This window comes from Lithobates pipiens, unplaced genomic scaffold (assembly GCF_037356315.1).
Source record: "Lithobates pipiens isolate NorthernLeopardFrog02 unplaced genomic scaffold, aLitPip1_a1.2 Scaffold_23, whole genome shotgun sequence".
Lineage (NCBI taxonomy): Eukaryota > Metazoa > Chordata > Amphibia > Anura > Ranidae > Lithobates > Lithobates pipiens.
Window position 1 is genome coordinate 46,446,248 of NW_027507785.1, and position 19,368 is coordinate 46,465,615.

A 19,368-nucleotide genomic window follows, 5' to 3' on the forward strand; every position below is an offset into this window, starting at 1 on the left:
AACTCTAGAAACCAGTCAGTGAGCGGTAATGATACACTGTAACCTCTGGCAACCAATCGCAATAGCTGCCTGATCTGGTTCAGTAAACTGATTTTGAGTCTAGCTGCTATTTATTGTATGTCTCAGAGCAGATGGAGAGCAAAACTGCATGGGGGGGGGGGGGGGGGGGGTCGGGGACCAAGAAAAGTTTTGCCCAGGGTCCAATCAATATTAAAGATGGCCCTGCTCTCTCCTCTTCATCTCTCTCCTTTCCTTTATTATCCTCTCCTCTACATATCAAACCTCTGTCATTTCTCCTTCTCTAATTCCTGTCTCCTCTCTCTCTCTCTCCTTCATTCTCGCTCTCCTCTCTTATTTTGTTCTTTCACTCTCTCCTGTCTCTTTTTTCTTCCCCTTTCTCTCATTTTCTTTCCTCTCCTCTTTTCCTTTCTCAATCTTCCTTCTCTTTGTTTTCTCTCCCCCTCCTCTCTCTTCTTTTTCTTTCTCTCTCCTTCACTTTCTTTTTCTCTTTCCCTCTTTTGTTCTTCTATCCCCTTCTATCATTCTCTCCTCTCCTCTTCTCTCTCTCACTCTTCTTTCTCTCTTTTTTTTTTACTACCTTTGCCTTCTCTCCTCTGTCATTAACTCTCTTCTCTTATGGCCTCTCTATTCCCCCTTCTCTCCTTTGTTTCACTCTCCTTTCTCTCATTCTTTCTCTCTCTTCTTTCTCCACTTCTCTTTTTTTCTGCCTCCTTTCCCCTCTCTCTCCCCTTCTCTCTCTCTCCTTTAATCTCTCTCTCTCTCTGTATCCCACCATAAATAAAGAAACACTAATAAGGGTCACCACACACATGACAATCTGACCATCCAATCTTTGTGCAATCAACTTTAGCTTTACCAAAACTATGTAATATAAGGACCTTCCTAAACTCTTTAATGAATTGTATCTAATCAGGAATGCTCTTGCAATACATTCTTGTTGGTAGATCTAAAAAGAGATTGTGCAATCAGATTATATTGGGTGTTGTAAAGTTTAAGGAAGCCTTTCTCGACCTTTTCAACACAGAGGAACCCTTGACATAGTTCTCTAGTCTCGGGGAACCCCCTGCTAAAAATGAGAGATCTACAACTCGTGATACATTAGTGTGATGGTCATTGGGAAGAACGGTCCTTACACTTGTGGTCAGTGGGAAGAATTACCTCCTTACAGAGAGCTAAAAGGATGAATGGGATCTTTGGGGACAGTGGGAAGTTATCTGAGAGGCAGACATTGCCCAATGCTGAAGGAAACCCCCCCAGTAACCTCTGGAGGAACCCCTACAACCTCTGGAGGAACCCTGGCTGAGAATCACTGGTTTAAGAGCCTCGTTCATAGCACAGTGCATGCAGAAACGCAGAGAAAACAAACACGCAATGTGCATTTTTATTATACTGCACCACTCTGCAGTTTACTGAGCATTCAGCTGCATTTTTCAAATGTTTTCTAGTACGTCTTTGTAGGTTTTCTTTACTGATTCCTCCACTATCACCGATTCCTCCACTATCACCGATTCCTCCACTATCACTGATTCCTCCACTATCACCGATTCCTCCACTATCACTAATTCCCCCACTGATTCCTCCACTATCACCGATTCCTCCACTATCACTGATTCCCCCACTGATTCCTCCACTATCACCGATTCCTCCACTATCACTGATTCCCCCACTGATTCTTCCACTATCACTGATTCCTCCACTATCACTGATTCTTCCACTATCACTGATTCCTCCACTATCACCGATTCCTCCACTATCACCGATTCCTTCACTATCACCGATTCCTCCAATATCACTGATTCCTCCACTATCACTGATTCTTCCACTATCACTGATTCCTCCACTATCACTGATTCCTCCGCTATCACCGATTCCTTCGCTATCACCGATTCCTCCACTATCACTGATTCTTCCACTATCACCGATTCCTCCACTATCACTGATTCTTCCACTATCACTGATTCCTCCACTATCACCGATTCCTCCACTATCACTGATTCTTCCACTATCACTGATTCCTCCACTATCACTGATTCCTCCGCTATCACCGATTCCTTCGCTATCACTGATTCCTCCACTATCACTGATTCCTCCACTATCACTGATTCCTCCGCTATCACTGATTCCTCCTCTATCACCGATTCCTCCGCTATCACCGATTCCTCCACTATCACCGATTCCTCCACTATCACCGATTCCTCCATTATCACCGATTCTTCCACTATCACCGATTCCTCCCCTATGACCGATTCCTCCCCTATCACCGATTCCTCCGCTATCACCGATTCTTCCACTATCACCGATTCCTCCACTATCACCGATTCTTCCACTATCACCGATTCTTCCACTATCACCGATTCATCCACTATCACTGATTCTTCCAATATCACCGATTCCTCCGCTATCACCGATTCCTTCGCTATCACCGATTCCTTCGCTATCACCGATTCCTCCGCTATCACCGATTCCTCCACTATCACCGATTCCTCCACTATCACTGATTCCTCCACTATCACTGATTCCTCCGCTATCACCGATTCCTCCCCTATCACCGATTCCTCCACTATCACCGATTCCTCCACTATCACTGATTCCTCCACTATCACTGATTCCTTCACTATCACCGATTCTTCCACTATCACGATTCCTCCACTATCACTGATTCTTCCACTATCACTGATTCTTCCACTATCACAATTCCTTCACTATCACTGATTCCTCCACTATCACTGATTCCTCCACTATCACTGATTCTTCCACTATCACGATTCCTTCACTATCACTGATTCCCCCACTGATTCCTCCACTATCACCGATTCCTCCACTATCACTGATTCTTCCACTATCACTGATTCCTCCACTATCAATGATTCCTCCACTATCACCAATTCTTCCACTATCACCGATTCCTCCACTATCACAGATTCTTCCACTATCACCGATTCCTCCACTATCACTGATTCCTCCACTATCACCGATTCCTCCACTATCACTGATTCTTTCACTATCACTGATTCTTCCACTATCACTGATTCCGCCACTATCACCGATTCCTCCACTATCACCGATTCCTCCACTATCACTGATTCCTCCACTATCACTGATTCCTCCACTATCACTGATTCTTCCACTATCACCGATTCCTCCGCTATCCCTGATTCTTTCACTATCACTGATTCCTCCACTATCACTAATTCCTCCACTATCACTGATTCTTCCACTATCACTGATTCCTCCACTATCACTGATTCTTTCACTATCACTGATTCCGCCACTATCACCGATTCTTCCACTATCACCGATTCCTCCACTATCACTGATTCCTCCACTATCACTGATTCTTCTTCTATCACCGATTCCTCCACTATCACCGATTCCTCCACTATCACCGATTCTTCCACTATCACCGATTCCTCCACTATCACTGATTCCTCCACTATCACTGATTCTTCAACTATCACTGATTCCTCCACTATCACTAATTCCTCCACTATCACTGATTCTTCCACTATCACTGATTCCTCCACTATCACTGATTCTTTCACTATCACTGATTCCGCCACTATCACCGATTCCGCCACTATCACCGATTCCTCCACTATCACCGATTCCTCCACTATCACTGATTCTTCCACTATCACTGATTCCTCCACTATCACAGATTCCTCCACTATCACTGATTCCTCCACTATCACTGATTCTTCCACTATCACTGATTCCTCCACTATCACCGATTCTTCCACTATCACCGATTCCTCCGCTATCACCGATTCCTCCGCTATCACCGATTCTTCCACTATCACTGATTCCTCCTCTATCACCGATTCCTCCGCTATCACCGATTCCTCCTCTATCACCGATTCCTCCGCTATCACCGATTCCTCCACTATCACCGATTCCTCCACTATCACCGATTCTTCCACTATCACCGATTCCTCCCCTATGACCGATTCCTCCCCTATCACCGATTCCTCCGCTATCACCGATTCTTCCACTATCACCGATTCCTCCACTATCACCGATTCTTCCAATATCACCGATTCCTCCGCTATCACCGATTCCTTCGCTATCACCGATTCTTCCACTATCACCGATTCCTCCACTATCACCGATTCTTCCACTATCACCGATTCTTCCACTATCACCGATTCCTCCACTATCACTGATTCTTCCACTATCACCGATTCCTCCGCTATCACCGATTCCTCCGCTATCACCGATTCCTTCGCTATCACTGATTCTTCCGCTATCACCGATTCCTCCGCTATCACCGATTCCTCCACTATCACTGATTCCTCCACTATCACTGATTCCTCCGCTATCACTGATTCCTCCGCTATCACCGATTCTTCCACTATCACAATTCCTTCACTATCACTGATTCCTCCACTATCACTGATTCCTTCACTATCACTGATTCTTCCACTATCACGATTCCTTCACTATCACTGATTCCTCCACTATCACTGATTCTTCCACTATCACTGATTCTTCCACTATCACGATTCCTTCACTATCACTGATTCTTCCACTATCACTGATTCTTCCACTATCACGATTCCTTCACTATCACTGATTCTTCCACTATCACTGATTCCTCCACTATCACTGATTCCTCCACTATCACTGATTCTTCCACTATCACGATTCCTTCACTATCACTGATGCTTCCACTATCACTGATTCCTCCACTATCACTGATTCCTCCACTATCACTGATTCTTCCACTATCACGATTCCTTCACTATCACTGATTCCTCCACTATCACCCATTCTTCCACTATCACCGATTCCTCCACTATCACAGATTCCTCCACTATCACTGATTCCCCCACTGATTCCTCCACTATCACCGATTCCTCCACTATCACTGATTCTTCCACTATCACTGATTCCTCCACTATCACTGATTCCTCCACTATCACCGATTCTTCCACTATCACCGATTCCTCCACTATCACTGATTCTTCCACTATCACCGATTCCTCCACTATCACTGATTCCCCCTACCGATTCTTCCACTAACGCATGTTCGTCACGGGTCACGTGACTTCATCACGGGATGATGACTTCATCAGGGGACTTCATCCCCTGATGAAGTCACGTGACCCGTGACGAACACGCGTCGGGACACAGCGACCGGAAGTGACGTAGACCGAGCCCGCAGCTCGTTTATACACTGTTTGTACAGACTGTTTGTTTGTGAGTATCTTTTAAACCTTTTAAATAAAAATAAACCTGTTGAAGCACTTTACACTATGGAGTATCCTTCCTCCATCTCTGCTTAAACCCATGTATATGCCACATCACTGAGGAACCCTGACTGCAATACCGCAGAGGAAATCCCCTTAAAGGGACCATAACATTGGTCAGGACCTGGGCACCCCACACTAAAGGGAAAATTCCGCTAAAGGATCCCAAAGCTCTCTATATATACGCTGTTACCTTACAGCGGTAAGGTAAGGGGACATCCATTACTGGTATATACGGAACCACGAAGGTTATATCCCCTTCCACCAGCACCACTGCCCTTCCCATTGCAACATTTCCACATCGTATATCTTGTTGAAGGAGTCACACCCTATGCGATTTTGGGAATAATCGCAGCACTTTGCACCTGAAACGGACTGTTGTCTGATACACTTATATTTTTTGTCACCTGATTACCGTCTATGTTTGAAGGTTTGCCTATGCGCACCACAGCAGAACACCTGCACTTTATGCGATTTCTAAGATCGCAACACACTGCACTTTGAATGTTATATTGTGTTTTTTCCTTTTTTTCATTATTTTACGTTTTTATGTTGTAGATTTTATACCAATAGTAACGAGTATTATTGTTTAATCAGCCACAGTGGCACAGTAGAACACCTGCACTTTATGCGATTTCACGATCGCAACACGCTGCACTTTTATATTATTTTTCACTATTTTATGTATTTATGTTGAAGATTATTAGTAGAAATGAGTGTTGTTGTTTAACCACTTGCTTACTGGGCACTTAAACCCCCCTCAGTCCCAGACCAATTTTCAGCTTTCAGCGCTGATGCACTTTGAATGACAATTGCGCGGGCATACAACACTGTACCCAAATGAAATTTTTATAATTTTTTTCCCACAAATAGAGCTTTCTTTTGGTGGTATTTAGTTACAGCTCGGAGTTTTATTTTTTGCTAAACAAACAAAAAAAGATGCAAAAAATAAATAAATCATGTTTTAATAGTTTGTTATAAAATTTTGCAAACGGGTCATTTTTCTCCTTCATTGAAGTGCGCTGATTAGGCGGCACTGATAGGCTGCACTGGTGGGCACTGATGGGCTGCATTGGTGGGCACTGATAGGCTGCACTGGTGGGCACTGATAGGCTGCACTGGTGGGCACTGATAGGCATAGTTAAGGCGGGACTAATAGGCACAGATAAGGCGGCACCGATGGGCACAGATAAGGCGGCACTGATGGGCAAAGATGGGCACAGATAAGATGGCATGGATGGGTGGCACGGATGGGTGGCATGGATGGGCACTGATAGGTACCACTGATAGATGGGACTGATGGGCACTGATAGGTGGCACTGATAGGTGGCTCTGATAGGTGGCACTGCTGGGCACTGATGGGCGGCACTGCTGGGCACTGATGGGCGACACTGATGGGAACTGATGGGCGGCACTGGGGTGCAGCACCTTTGAGGCAGATTGTGGGCACTGCTGGGTGGCACTGTGGGTGGCACTGTGGGCACTGCTGGGTGGCACTATGGGCACTGCTGGGTGGCACTGACGGGGGCACTTACTTTTAATAAGTGGGGCACTGCAGGGGGCAGGTGGGCACTGGCAGGGGGCAGGTGGTCGCTAGCAGGGCTGGCCGTGATCGGGACTAATGTCCCGATCACGGCCGCCGGGGATCGGCTTTTTTTTTCTCCTCGCGCTATCAGCGCGAGGAGGAATAATAGCCGATTACCGGCTCCGTTATATCACATGATCAGCTGTCATTGGCTGACAGCTGATCACGTGATAAGGGGTCGGGATCGACCCCTTGCACGGATCGGTGATCAGGCGAGTCTCATGGACTCGCCGATCACAGAGCGCGCCGCGCGCGCCCCTCAGGGGACGCGCAGGCCGCTCGTACAAGGGACGACATCAATAGACGTAGTGCCGGAAAAGGAGATCCGCGCTGTAGCCGTCAATTGACTATAGCGCGGATCTCAAGTGGTTAAATTAGCCACACAGGCATACCCTCTTATTATACCTGTATTGTTTGCTGCATATCCCCTTATTGTGGATTTTATATATTGTTTTTACCAATAGATATACTTTCCCTACGTACAGCGCACCACTACCTTTCCTATTCACTCTTGTGCAAGGCGGCCGCTAGATGTAGATGACCGTCACCACTGTACATTACACGCACGTACTTTGCACCAATAATTTTTTTTATTTTCTTACAAACTGACAGCTGAAAGCAGACGAGCCTTTAAGAGATAAACTGTAATGAGGACCTGATGTCTTTGGCTTATGGACTTTATTACATTAATGTGGGATTTTCTATATAGAGTCTTTAATGTAAAGTTTTTTGTTTCTTTGAGTTGATTAATTTTTTTCTATCTTTTGTAAACAATTTAAGAATGCTTCATTGCAAATTTTTTTTTTTTCAAGATCAAATCAATATTATTTTCATTCCTTTTTCGTGGGGGGGGGGGCCCTTAAACAGCGTGGGGGCCCATAGGCCGGTGCCTACTCTGCCTATTTGGTAATACAGAGACCAGCGCAGGCTCTTTCATGGGGACCATGACCTCGTGTACAGGGGCACATTGCCTGGCTCTTCTGCACTTGGGATCCCCCACCTTTTTTTTTTTTTTTTTTAATGGCCAAATCTTCAGAATCTGTGACAAGTCCACACACCTCTGTCACTCATCCCCCTCCCCCACCCGTCCTCTGGCTGGGAGATGTGCAGGTTCCACCATGGAAAAGAAAACACTCGATTGCAATGATTTCATTCTCTGTTGACATTGCAGGTTGGGCGGGAGCAGTGGGGAGGTGTATGGATTTATGCTTTGTACTTTTCTTGTCTGATTATATGACGTCCTCATTTATCCCTTCAGCCCACCTGACAAAGGTAAATAGCCTGTCAGTGCTGGCCTGTCATTCTGAAAATGCAACTTGCCTGGCTGATCACTGGCTTCAATACACCGGCGTGGGCCAAGCATGTGGGTTAGGATGGCGGACTTCTCTCCTAACTTTCCTAATGGCTTATGAGAGGCGCCGCCCCCCTCCTTGTATGACCAGGGCAACTATAGTCATCTTATTGGAGCCGTGCTTTCCCGATCAATATTTTTTTTTTCCTTGCTCAGTATAACAGCCAGGTGAATAGCATTTTTAGAAGGATAGGCCAGCAAAGACAAGTCCTACCCCATGACAGGTTCCCTTTGACAGCAGACTGTCTCCGTTGGGCGCACTTTTCCAGAAATATCCATCTTTTTTTTTTCTTACAGAGGAAATATTTACCACCAATGTTTACTTCACCGACGTTTATGGTGGATCCCCGCTGGGCGTAATTACATGATCAAAGCTCCAATTTTTGCAGACAGGAAGCTGCTTGTGACTTTTTTTAATTAGCTTCAGTTTTCTGTTTCAGGAAAAAAAAAATAAAAAAAAAAAAAAAAAAAACAGGAACTGTAATCAGAAATGGTTATTTAATAAAAAAAAAATAAAAAAAAATTGTCTAAACAATTCTTCCCTCTCTACATTCTCTCCCATATTTTATATATCTGTTCAAATATCAAATTCGTATAGCTACAGCGCCTTGAAAAAGTATTCATACCGCGTGAAATGTTCCACATTTTGTCATGTGACAACCAAAACCTTAAATGTATTTTATTGGGATTTTATGTGATAGACCAACACAAAGTGGCCCATAATTGTGAAGTGGAAGGAAAATGATAAATGGTTTTCAAAATGTTTTACAAATAAATATGTGAAAAGTGTGAAAAAGTTTAAGGGGTAGGAATACTTTTTCAAGGCACTATGTGTATTATATTCTTTCCTACCCCTTAAACTTTTTCACACTTTTCACATATATATATATATATATATATATATATATATATATATATATATATATATATATATATATATATATATTTATACTGTTGACTGTAGATACGGAGTCTGCTTGCCCTCTTTTAGTGGCCTGCGAGCGTCTGCCTCTCCTTGGTGGCCTTCCGGACACGATGTATATTTTGTTTTGCAACACCGCACTGCACTCTATTAGATACTGTGTACACCACCAGAAGTGTATTAGAAACTCCACACACTATATTGGTGGTCCTCCGAGAGGGGAGGGGTCGTTGAGGAGGGGGGGTACTATCAGGGCTGGGCTCAGCCCTTCCTTCTCTGAGCTGGCTGCTCAGCTGTCGGCTAATTGCCGGATCTCATCGCTCTCCACAGTTAACCAGCTGTTGTGGATCTGCTCGTCAGTCCCGCCTACTTAAAGATCTCCAGCTCACTTCATTCCTGCCTTTGCCTTGGTCTCATCACAAGAAACCATCCCCTGCGTTCCTGTTTAAAGACTGGTTTTGCTGACATCCTTTCTGGCTCCTTATCCTGCTTGCTGTTCCTCTACTTGGATCCCTGACTTCTGGCCTGGCTGATTACCCGATCTGCTTACTGAACTCTGGCTTGGCTGACGACCCGATTCGGTTACTGGACTCTGGCTATGCTTTGACTACGCTTACTCTATTTACCTTTTTATTTTTATTAATAAACAAGTGTGATTTTACTGTATTTCTGTCTCGGTCTGGTTCATGGTTTCTGACAATTAGATACTGTACACACCACCTGCACTGTATTAGCAACTGTATTATGGCTGCACTGTATTTTATACTGTGTACACCAGCAGAAGTGTAGTAGACACTGTACACACTGTATTAGATACTGAGTACACTGCCTGCATTGTATCAGTAACTGTAACTGTGTACACCACCAGAAGTGGATTAGAAACAGTACACAGCAGAATGCACTGTAGATATAGGCTACACTGGATGCAAAGTATATATATATATATATATATATATATATATATATATATTAATAGACCGCCTTGAAGTGTATTAGAAACAGTACACCAGGGAATGTACTGTAGATATAGGCTACACTGGATGCAGAGTATATATACATATAAATACACATGTATGTGTGTATATATATATATATATATATATATATACATATTAATACACTGCCTGCACTGACTTAATAGAGTAAACACTGAATTTATAGGCTATGATAAATGCAGAGTGTGTATATGCCTTTGGCCAGTTATGGCTCTCTTAGCAAAGGGCGCTGTGATTGGCCAAAGCATGTAGGTCAGGTGCATGGTTTGGCCAATCATCATACAGCAGTGCACTGCGAATTCGCAGTGCATTATGAGGCGTCCCGCAGCACTCGAATTTGCCATGAATGTCCCATAATGTTCGAGTCGAAACTATGTTCGACCCGAACATCAAGCTCATCTATATATATATATATATATATATATATATATATATATATATATATACATACATATATATATATATATATATATATATATATATATATATATATATATACACACATATATATATATATATATATATATATATATATATATATATATATATATATATATATATATATATACATATATATATATATACATACACACATATATATATATATATATATATATATATATATATACACATGCATGTGTGTTTGAGTTTTGGGGTGCACACTCGAATGCAATAGTCTATGCACACCAATGACACCAGGCATATGAAATGAATGCATACATCTGTGTGCATGAGGTCTTCTGGTATTAGTGGGTGTGCCGGGCCAAGCTGGCCGGAAATGATATTGTGCAGGAGTTCATTACTGAGGGATTTGGGTTCATCAGCTTGTTCAGGATCCAGCAAGAAAGCCCAGTGACATCACTCTTGCCCAGGCATGCGCTGAAAGCCAGAGATTAAGGTAAGGTAATAATGATTAACAAGACTATGGAGTTGATTAGCTAAATAGACTAAATGGATTTTCGTTTAGCTCACCAAAGATTCACCTTACAAAAGAATACCAAATTACAGTAAAATGAATTATACGGTATTTCTGAATGCACATGATTGGATGAGCCAGCAGAGCTTCACCTTATTTACTAAATGAAGGGAACATTATCTTTGCAAAGTGACCTGCCTAATTGCCTTTAGTAACTCACCCCCCCCCCCCCCCCCCTTCACCTATAGGTCTATATAATTCACAAAATGCTGATTTCTTGGGGTTGATTTACTAAAGACAAATAGACTTTGTAAGAGAATTTTCTTCAAAGTGCAGGGCTGGGAGAAGGGGTGGCAGGAGGGGCAGCTGCCTTGGGCCATGTGAGGTGGGGGGGGGGGGAATCAGCGGGAAGGTAATTTGTGTTGGCTGGGGGAATTTGGGGGGCAGCAGGGGGTAAGAATTGTTCTAGGAAGGAACATTTGTGGGTTTGTGCTAGGAAAGGTGATTTGGTGGGGGATTTGTGTAGGGAGGGGGGATGGGGAAGAGGATTTGTGCTAGGTGAGGTGATATGGTAGACGGGCGAGAGGGTTTGCTAGTATTGCTAGTAGGGAGGATTGGAGGGTATTTGTGCTAGGAGGGGAAATTGGGGAGGGGGGGTATTTGTGCTAGTAGAGAGGATTGCAGGGTATTTGTGCTAGTAGAGAGGATTGCAGGGTATTTGTGCTAGTAGGGGAAATGGGGGGGGGGGCTATTTGTGCTAGTAGGGATGATTGGAGGGTATTTGTGCTAGGAGGGGAAATGGGGGGGATTTGTGCTGGGGGAATTTGGGGAGAGAGAGGATTTGAGCTGGGAGGGGGACAAAGATTTGTGCTGGGAGGGGAAATTTCAGCAGGTGGGCAGATTCGTCCTGGGAGGAGGGAGAATTTATGCTAAGGAGGTAAGCATGCAGATTAGTGCTCCATTTTTTTTGCAGGGGGAGGGGGATTTTTCTAACACATAATGCTCATACTTCTTGTGGGGGGGCAGTTTAGTATGTCCGCTCTGGGCTCTAGATGGCCTTGTCCTGGCATTGCCAGAGTGTAGTGGAGAGGAGACATAAGTGGAGTGGAGCTCAGGATAGACCAGCTACGTATTGCCTAATCCTGGGTTTGGGGGTATATTATATATAATATCTAGGGTACAAGCAGTGTTGGCTGGTGCTTAATGTTTTTTTTGGAGGGGGGGAGGGGGGCGGCAAACAAACCTGGGCGATCAGTGACCCCCCCTTTGCAGGAGATGGACGGCGGCGATCAGTCCCCCCCCCCCCACAGTCAACGGATAGCGGTAATCAGTGGCCTTACCTCAGGGGGCCGATGCTGCTCCTCGCTCCAGGGAAGAGTCGGTGGCCATTGCTTCTCCTCCCAGCTGAACAAGAAATGGGTCCTGAGACTCAGTGGCCAATATTAATTCGCTATTGTAACACAACTGGGTGGGTTCAGGGCACAGTGCTCTGCGCCCCGAGCCCACCCTTTTTTAAGCCAATTAGAGCCTTGGGCTCTAATTATGTGCTTAAAAAAAAATAAAAAATCTATTGAAATCCATGCGTCCGGTGCCCTGCATGTAGATTAGGGATCGGGTGCATGGATTTTGGGGGGGCGATGCTCCTATGCCCCTAATGTACAAGTGTCTACTACCATAAAGCAAATTAAGAGGAGGTAAAGAGGATCATTCTCCCCGAACCCCAAAGTTATTAAAGTAGTTGTGAACATACGATGTTAATAAATGGATGCAGTTATAACTATGCCGGCAACATAAGTGCTTTTGCAGAAAATAGAAAAAGGACGGCTGCCCTCCAATATAATGCATTTATTTAATAAAACTTAGTCCATACCTCAATCAGAGACACAGGTCCGGATGACACTGATGCGTTTCGCACCGTTAATGGCGCTTAATCATAGCGGTTATGATCAAGTGCATTTCAAAAACATTTGTTTCGTTTAGTTGCGTCTTGATTCGTTAGTTACAGAAATTCATATAATTTGTTTTCAGAATGCATTTCATTTATTCGTATTCGAATCGATTTGAATTTCCAGAATTCTAAATCAAAATCAATTCAAATAGTTTTTGAATCAATTTAGAAAAGTTTTCGGTTTTGAATCATTTTCGAATTCGAATCGTTTTCTATTTCAAAAAGTTTCGAATAGTTTTCCAATTTCCAAAGAGAATAAAGATAGAAAATAAAGGAATGGGATACAACGCAGTGTAGAGTATATATAATACAGTGTAAAGAATATAATACAGTGCAGTGTAAAGAATATAATACAGTGCAGTGTAAAGAATATATAATAGAGCGCAGTGTAAAGTATATAATACAGTGCAGTGTAAAGTATATATAATACAGTGTACAGTATATAATACAGTGCAGTGTAAAGTATATATAATACAGCGCAGTGTAAAGAATATAATACAGTGCAGTGTAAAGTATATATAATACAGTGTACAGTATATAATACAGTGCAGTGTAAAGTATATATAATACAGCGCAGTGTAAAGAATATAATACAGTGCAGTGTAAAGAATATAATACAGTGCAGTGTAAAGAATATATAATAGAGCGCAGTGTAAAGTATATAATACAGTGCAGTGTAAAGTATATATAATACAGTGTACAGTATATAATACAGTGCAGTGTAAAGTATATATAATACAGCGCAGTGTAAAGAATATAATACAGTGCAGTGTAAAGAATATAATACAGTGCAGTGTAAAGAATATATAATAGAGCGCAGTGTAAAGTATATAATACAGTGCAGTGTAAAGTATATATAATACAGTGTACAGTATATAATACAGTGCAGTGTAAAGTATATATAATACAGCGCAGTGTAAAGAATATAATACAGTGCAGTGTAAAGTATATACAATACAGCGCAGTGTAAAGTATATATAATACAGTGCAGTGTAAAGAATATAATACAGTGCAGTGTAAAGTATATATAATACAGTGCAGTGTAAAGAATATAATACAGCACAGTGTAAAGTATATATAATACAGTGCAGTGTAAAGAATATAATACAGTGCAGTGTAAAGTATATATAATACAGTGCAGTGTAAAGAAGTATATATAATACAGTGCAGTGTAAAGTATATATAATACAGTGCAGTGTAAAGTATATAATACAGTGCAGTGTAAAGTATATAATACAGTGCAGTGTAAAGAAGTATTTATAATACAGTGCAGTGTAAAGTATATATAATACAGCACAGTGTAAAGTATATATAATACAGTGCAGTTTAGTGTATGTAATACAGTGTAGTGTAGAGAATATATAATAAAAGAGGGGTCTGGGTACCTGTGAAGTAGGAGGTCCGGCTGTATTGTCTTATTGCAGACACCGATCCTCTTCTGCCTCCCCCTGCAGCCCTGCCAGATTCTCCTCCTCTCCCTTTTGGCTACACTGCAGGGGGATTCTTTCTAGCACATGGGCCCCATCCATCTGCTGTCTGGGCCCGCCCCCCCTGTGCCTACCCTTGTGTGCCCCCCGTGTGCCCCTTCCCCCCCCCCCCCCTGCAGCGCTGCTGACTTTCCTCTTTTCTCCCGCTGGCACACAGGGGAATGTTATAAGATGGAAAGCAGGTGAAGGGGACTGTAAATATGTAATTTACTGGCCCCTTCATGTCCTGAATGGACACAGTGAGCAATGGGTACCAATCACTCCTGTGTCCATTCATCATGGAAGTATAGTAAACTGTGTCTGTGAATGAGCAGGAAGCCTCGGAGCTCATCCTATTCATTCATCTGTGCAGTTGTGGCTGTAGAGAAAGGGACTGATAAATCAAACTTTCAGCCAGGAGGGGGGGGGGGGGGGCGGGGGACCTTTAGACTGTATGGGGCCTCATGATTTCTAGCAGCAGCCCTGGGCACATCAAGTAGAAAACCTTTTTTTTTTTTTTTTTTTTTTTACCCTAATGCAGAGAATGCATTAAGGTGAAAAAACATTTTAGCTTAAGAACGGCTGTAAGTGCCGGTTTTATGGGATAAGATCTGAGATTTTCCAGAGTTAGTAGCAAGCATAGGGACCGCGAGGGGACTTTGCTGTAACCGAGGAACAGGTCAAGCCTAGAAATAGTGTTACAGGATTGTTTCCAGGACCTCCGCCTCCGCCAGATTTGTAGGACAGATTGCCGCAGAACTTCTGTGTACTAAAGAATAAATGGCAGGTGCACAGAAAATCAAAGGCTTGTCCCCCGAGGGAGGACTTCCTACTGATGAGCCTGTACACGCAACAGAGTAATCAGAGTAAATGTCATGTTACAATATACAGCAACAGTATCGTTTTTGTTTTTTTGGAACAACCTTTTATGCATAAATTGCCGATCTTAGCTGAGCTTCCTCACCCGGTGATCAGGCTGCAACATTGTAACAGGGTGAGAGGCTGCAGCAGGGGCTGATCTGTGTCAGACATTGGTGAAAACAGCCAAGAACTACACAGACATCAGGATTTACATCATCTCTGGGCTGGTAGCTCAGTCCAGATGGTGGCTCTGGATGATGACTGGACAAGGATGGCGCCGTCCTTCTGGAGAGAAAAGGGGAAATATTGTGATCTCTGTGAGCAGCAATATGCATTAATTAGCCTGAGAAAATATATCTGATCAGTAGCGACTGGTGCTCAAAATTTTTTTTGGGGGGGGGGGGGGGGCGCAAACAAACTGAAAAATTCTGAAAAAACCCCATCAATTGCAGCCTCACTGTACCATCAATCGCAGCCTCTGTGCCCATCAAACGCAGCCACTGCACCATCAAATGCAGCAACTGTGCCATCAATTGCAGCCACTGTGCTCATCAATCGCAGCCACTGTGCTCTGGCAGTGCTCATCCTGTTCCTCCTTACACAAAGGAGCAGATACCAGCCCTGCTGTTGGGTTAAGGACCCTCTACGGCCCTGTACAGCTGTACAAGAGTAACTGCCCGTCTCCTGGAATCTCCTAAATGCTCTTGAGACTCAGCAATCCTTCTGGCAATGGCACGTATTGATGTGCCATCCTGGAGGAGTTGGACTGCCTGTGCTACCTCTGTAGGGTCCAGGTATCGCCTTATGCTACCAGTAGTGACACCAACCTCTATAGGGTCCAGGTATCGCCTCATGCTACCAGTAGTGACACAAACCTCTATAGGGTCCAGGTATCACCTCATGCTACCAGTAGTGACACCGACCTCTATAGGGTCCAGGTATCTCCTCATGCTATCAGTAGTGACACCAACCTCTATAGGGTCCAGGTATCGCCTCATGCTACCAGTAGTGACACCGACCTCTATAGGGTCCAGGTATCTCCTCATGCTATCAGTAGTGACACCAACCTCTATAGCAGGGGTGTCCAAACTTTTTTCAAAGAGGGCCAGATTGGATGAAGTGAACATGTGTGAGGGCCGACCATTTTGCCTGACATTCTTTGAACCATTAAAATTCGGTCATTCGAGCACTCATACCTGGCCCAACAAAAATTCTCGTGCCTTTGTTGCGCTCGTTTGCCCGACACACAGACGAATGCTCTGTTCTTTAGGGGTACCGTTAAGTCTTAATGGTACCCCACACATTGGAAACATGGGGTGCTTTTGGTGCAGCGCAATAAAAAAAAAAAAAAAAGCTCTGGGACTTCTTTCCCTGCATTTTTGTGGGTATGGAAGCCCATTGAAATGCATGGGCTGCCCTACACACAGCATGCAGCCATGCAGATGTGAACCAAGGGCTTATTGGAGGGGCAGTAAAACTACATGGTTAAGCTGTTTTTACCACCCCCAACTTCTCCCCCTCTAGCTGCAGAGGGAGCAGCTGGGGGTGTACACATGCTGTGGCTGCAGCTGGAGGTATGCTCAGGGTGAATGGGCCTGCACTGCAACTACCCCGCAACTGTGTAGACTGCACAGTTGCGGTATAGTGATGCTACATTTACGGGCTTAAAACAGGTGGTGAGGAGGCAACATAATGCCTCTTTACCACCTTTCAAATGCCTCTGAAAAGCGATCTGTATATGGATTGCTTTTCAGAGGAGCAGCAATCCTGGCTGCTATCACACACACAAGCACCACAAAAGCAGTTCTGATGGTACAAGAATGGGGGGGGGGAGGTCTGGATTAAAAGTAACACACATGCATACACATACACACAGACATACACACATACAGACACATGCATACACATACAGACACATGCATATACTTACATACATACAGACACATGCACACACACACATACAGACACATGCACACACATACATACATACATACATACAGGCACATACATACATACATACACGCACATACAGACATACATACACACACACACACACACATACATGCACACAGATACATACAGACACACATGCTGCACACACATACAGACACACATACATGCACACACATACAGACAGACATACACGCACATACATACAGACACACATGCACATACGCATACATACAGACATACATGGACACACACACACATGCAATCATACATGCACAGACACACACACACATGCACACACACACACACAGACACACATGCACATACAGACACACACACACACACATACATACAGACAGACATGCACACACACACATACAGACATGCACACACATGCACAGACACACATAAATACAGACACACATACATACAGACACACATACATACAGACACACATGCACACACACACATACACACATGCACACATACATACATACAGACACACATGCACACACATGCATACAGACAGACATGCACACACATACATACATACAGACATGCACACACACACATACAGACAGACATGCACACACACACACACACACATACAGACACACATGCACACACACACATACAGACACACATGCACACATACACATACAGACACACATGCACATACATACAGACACACATGCACATACATACAGACAGACATGCACACATATACATACAGACACACATGCACATACATACAGACAGACATGCACACATATACATACAGACACACATGCACACATACAGACACACATGCACACACATACATACATACAGACACACATGCACACACACACACATACACATAAATAAAGCCTTTTTAAAACGAATCTAGCTTGTAGTACAGTACCTTTCCATTCCATTTCCTTATTCAGCCGGGTACTGCACTGTAGGGGGAAGCAGAGAGCACAGCACACTCCTCTGCACTTTACTTTCACTTTTGAAGCCGACGGAGCTTCTCACAGTGCCGGGGATCGGCTCATTTGACAGCCCTGATCCCGCAGCACACCAGGCGGGCCGTTCAAAACCGGACCGCGGGCCGCGATTGGCCCGCGGGCCGGACTTTGGACATGCCTGCTCTATAGGGTCCAGGTATCGCCTCATGCTACCAGTAGTGACACCAACCTCTATAGGGTCCAGGTATCGCCTCATGCTACCAGTAGTGACACCAACCTCTATAGGGTCCAGGTATCTCCTCATGCTATCAGTAGTGACACCGACCTCTATAGGTTCCAGGTATCACCTCATGCTACCAGTAGTGACACCGACCTCTATAGGGTCCAGGTATCTCCTCATGCTATCAGTAGTGACACCAACCTCTATAGGGTCCAGGTATCGCCTCATGCTACCAGTAGTGACACCAACCTCTATAGGGTCCAGGTATCGCCTCATGCTACCAGTAGTGACACCAACCTCTATAGGGTCCAGGTATCGCCTCATGCTACCAGTAGTGACACCAACCTCTATAGGGTCCAGGTATCGCCTCATGCTATCAGTAGTGACACCGACCTCTATAGGTTCCAGGTATCACCTCATGCTACCAGTAGTGACACCGACCTCTATAGGGTCCAGGTATCTCCTCATGCTATCAATAGTGACACCAACCTCTATAGGGTCCAGGTATCGCCTCATGCTACCAGTAGTGACACCAACCTCTATAGGGTCCAGGTATCGCCTCATGCTACCAGTAGTGACACCAACCTCTATAGGGTCCAGGTATCTCCTCATGCTATCAGTAGTGACACCGACCTCTATAGGTTCCAGGTATCACCTCATGCTACCAGTAGTGACACCGACCTCTATAGGGTCCAGGTATCTCCTCATGCTATCAGTAGTGACACCAACCTCTATAGGGTCCAGGTATCGCCTCATGCTACCAGTAGTGACACCAACCTCTATAGGGTCCAGGTATCGCCTCATGCTACCAGTAGTGACACCAACCTCTATAGGGTCCAGGTATCGCCTCATGCTACCAGTAGTGACACCAACCTCTATAGGGTCCAGGTATCGCCTCATGCTACCAGTAGTGACACCAACCTCTATAGGGTCC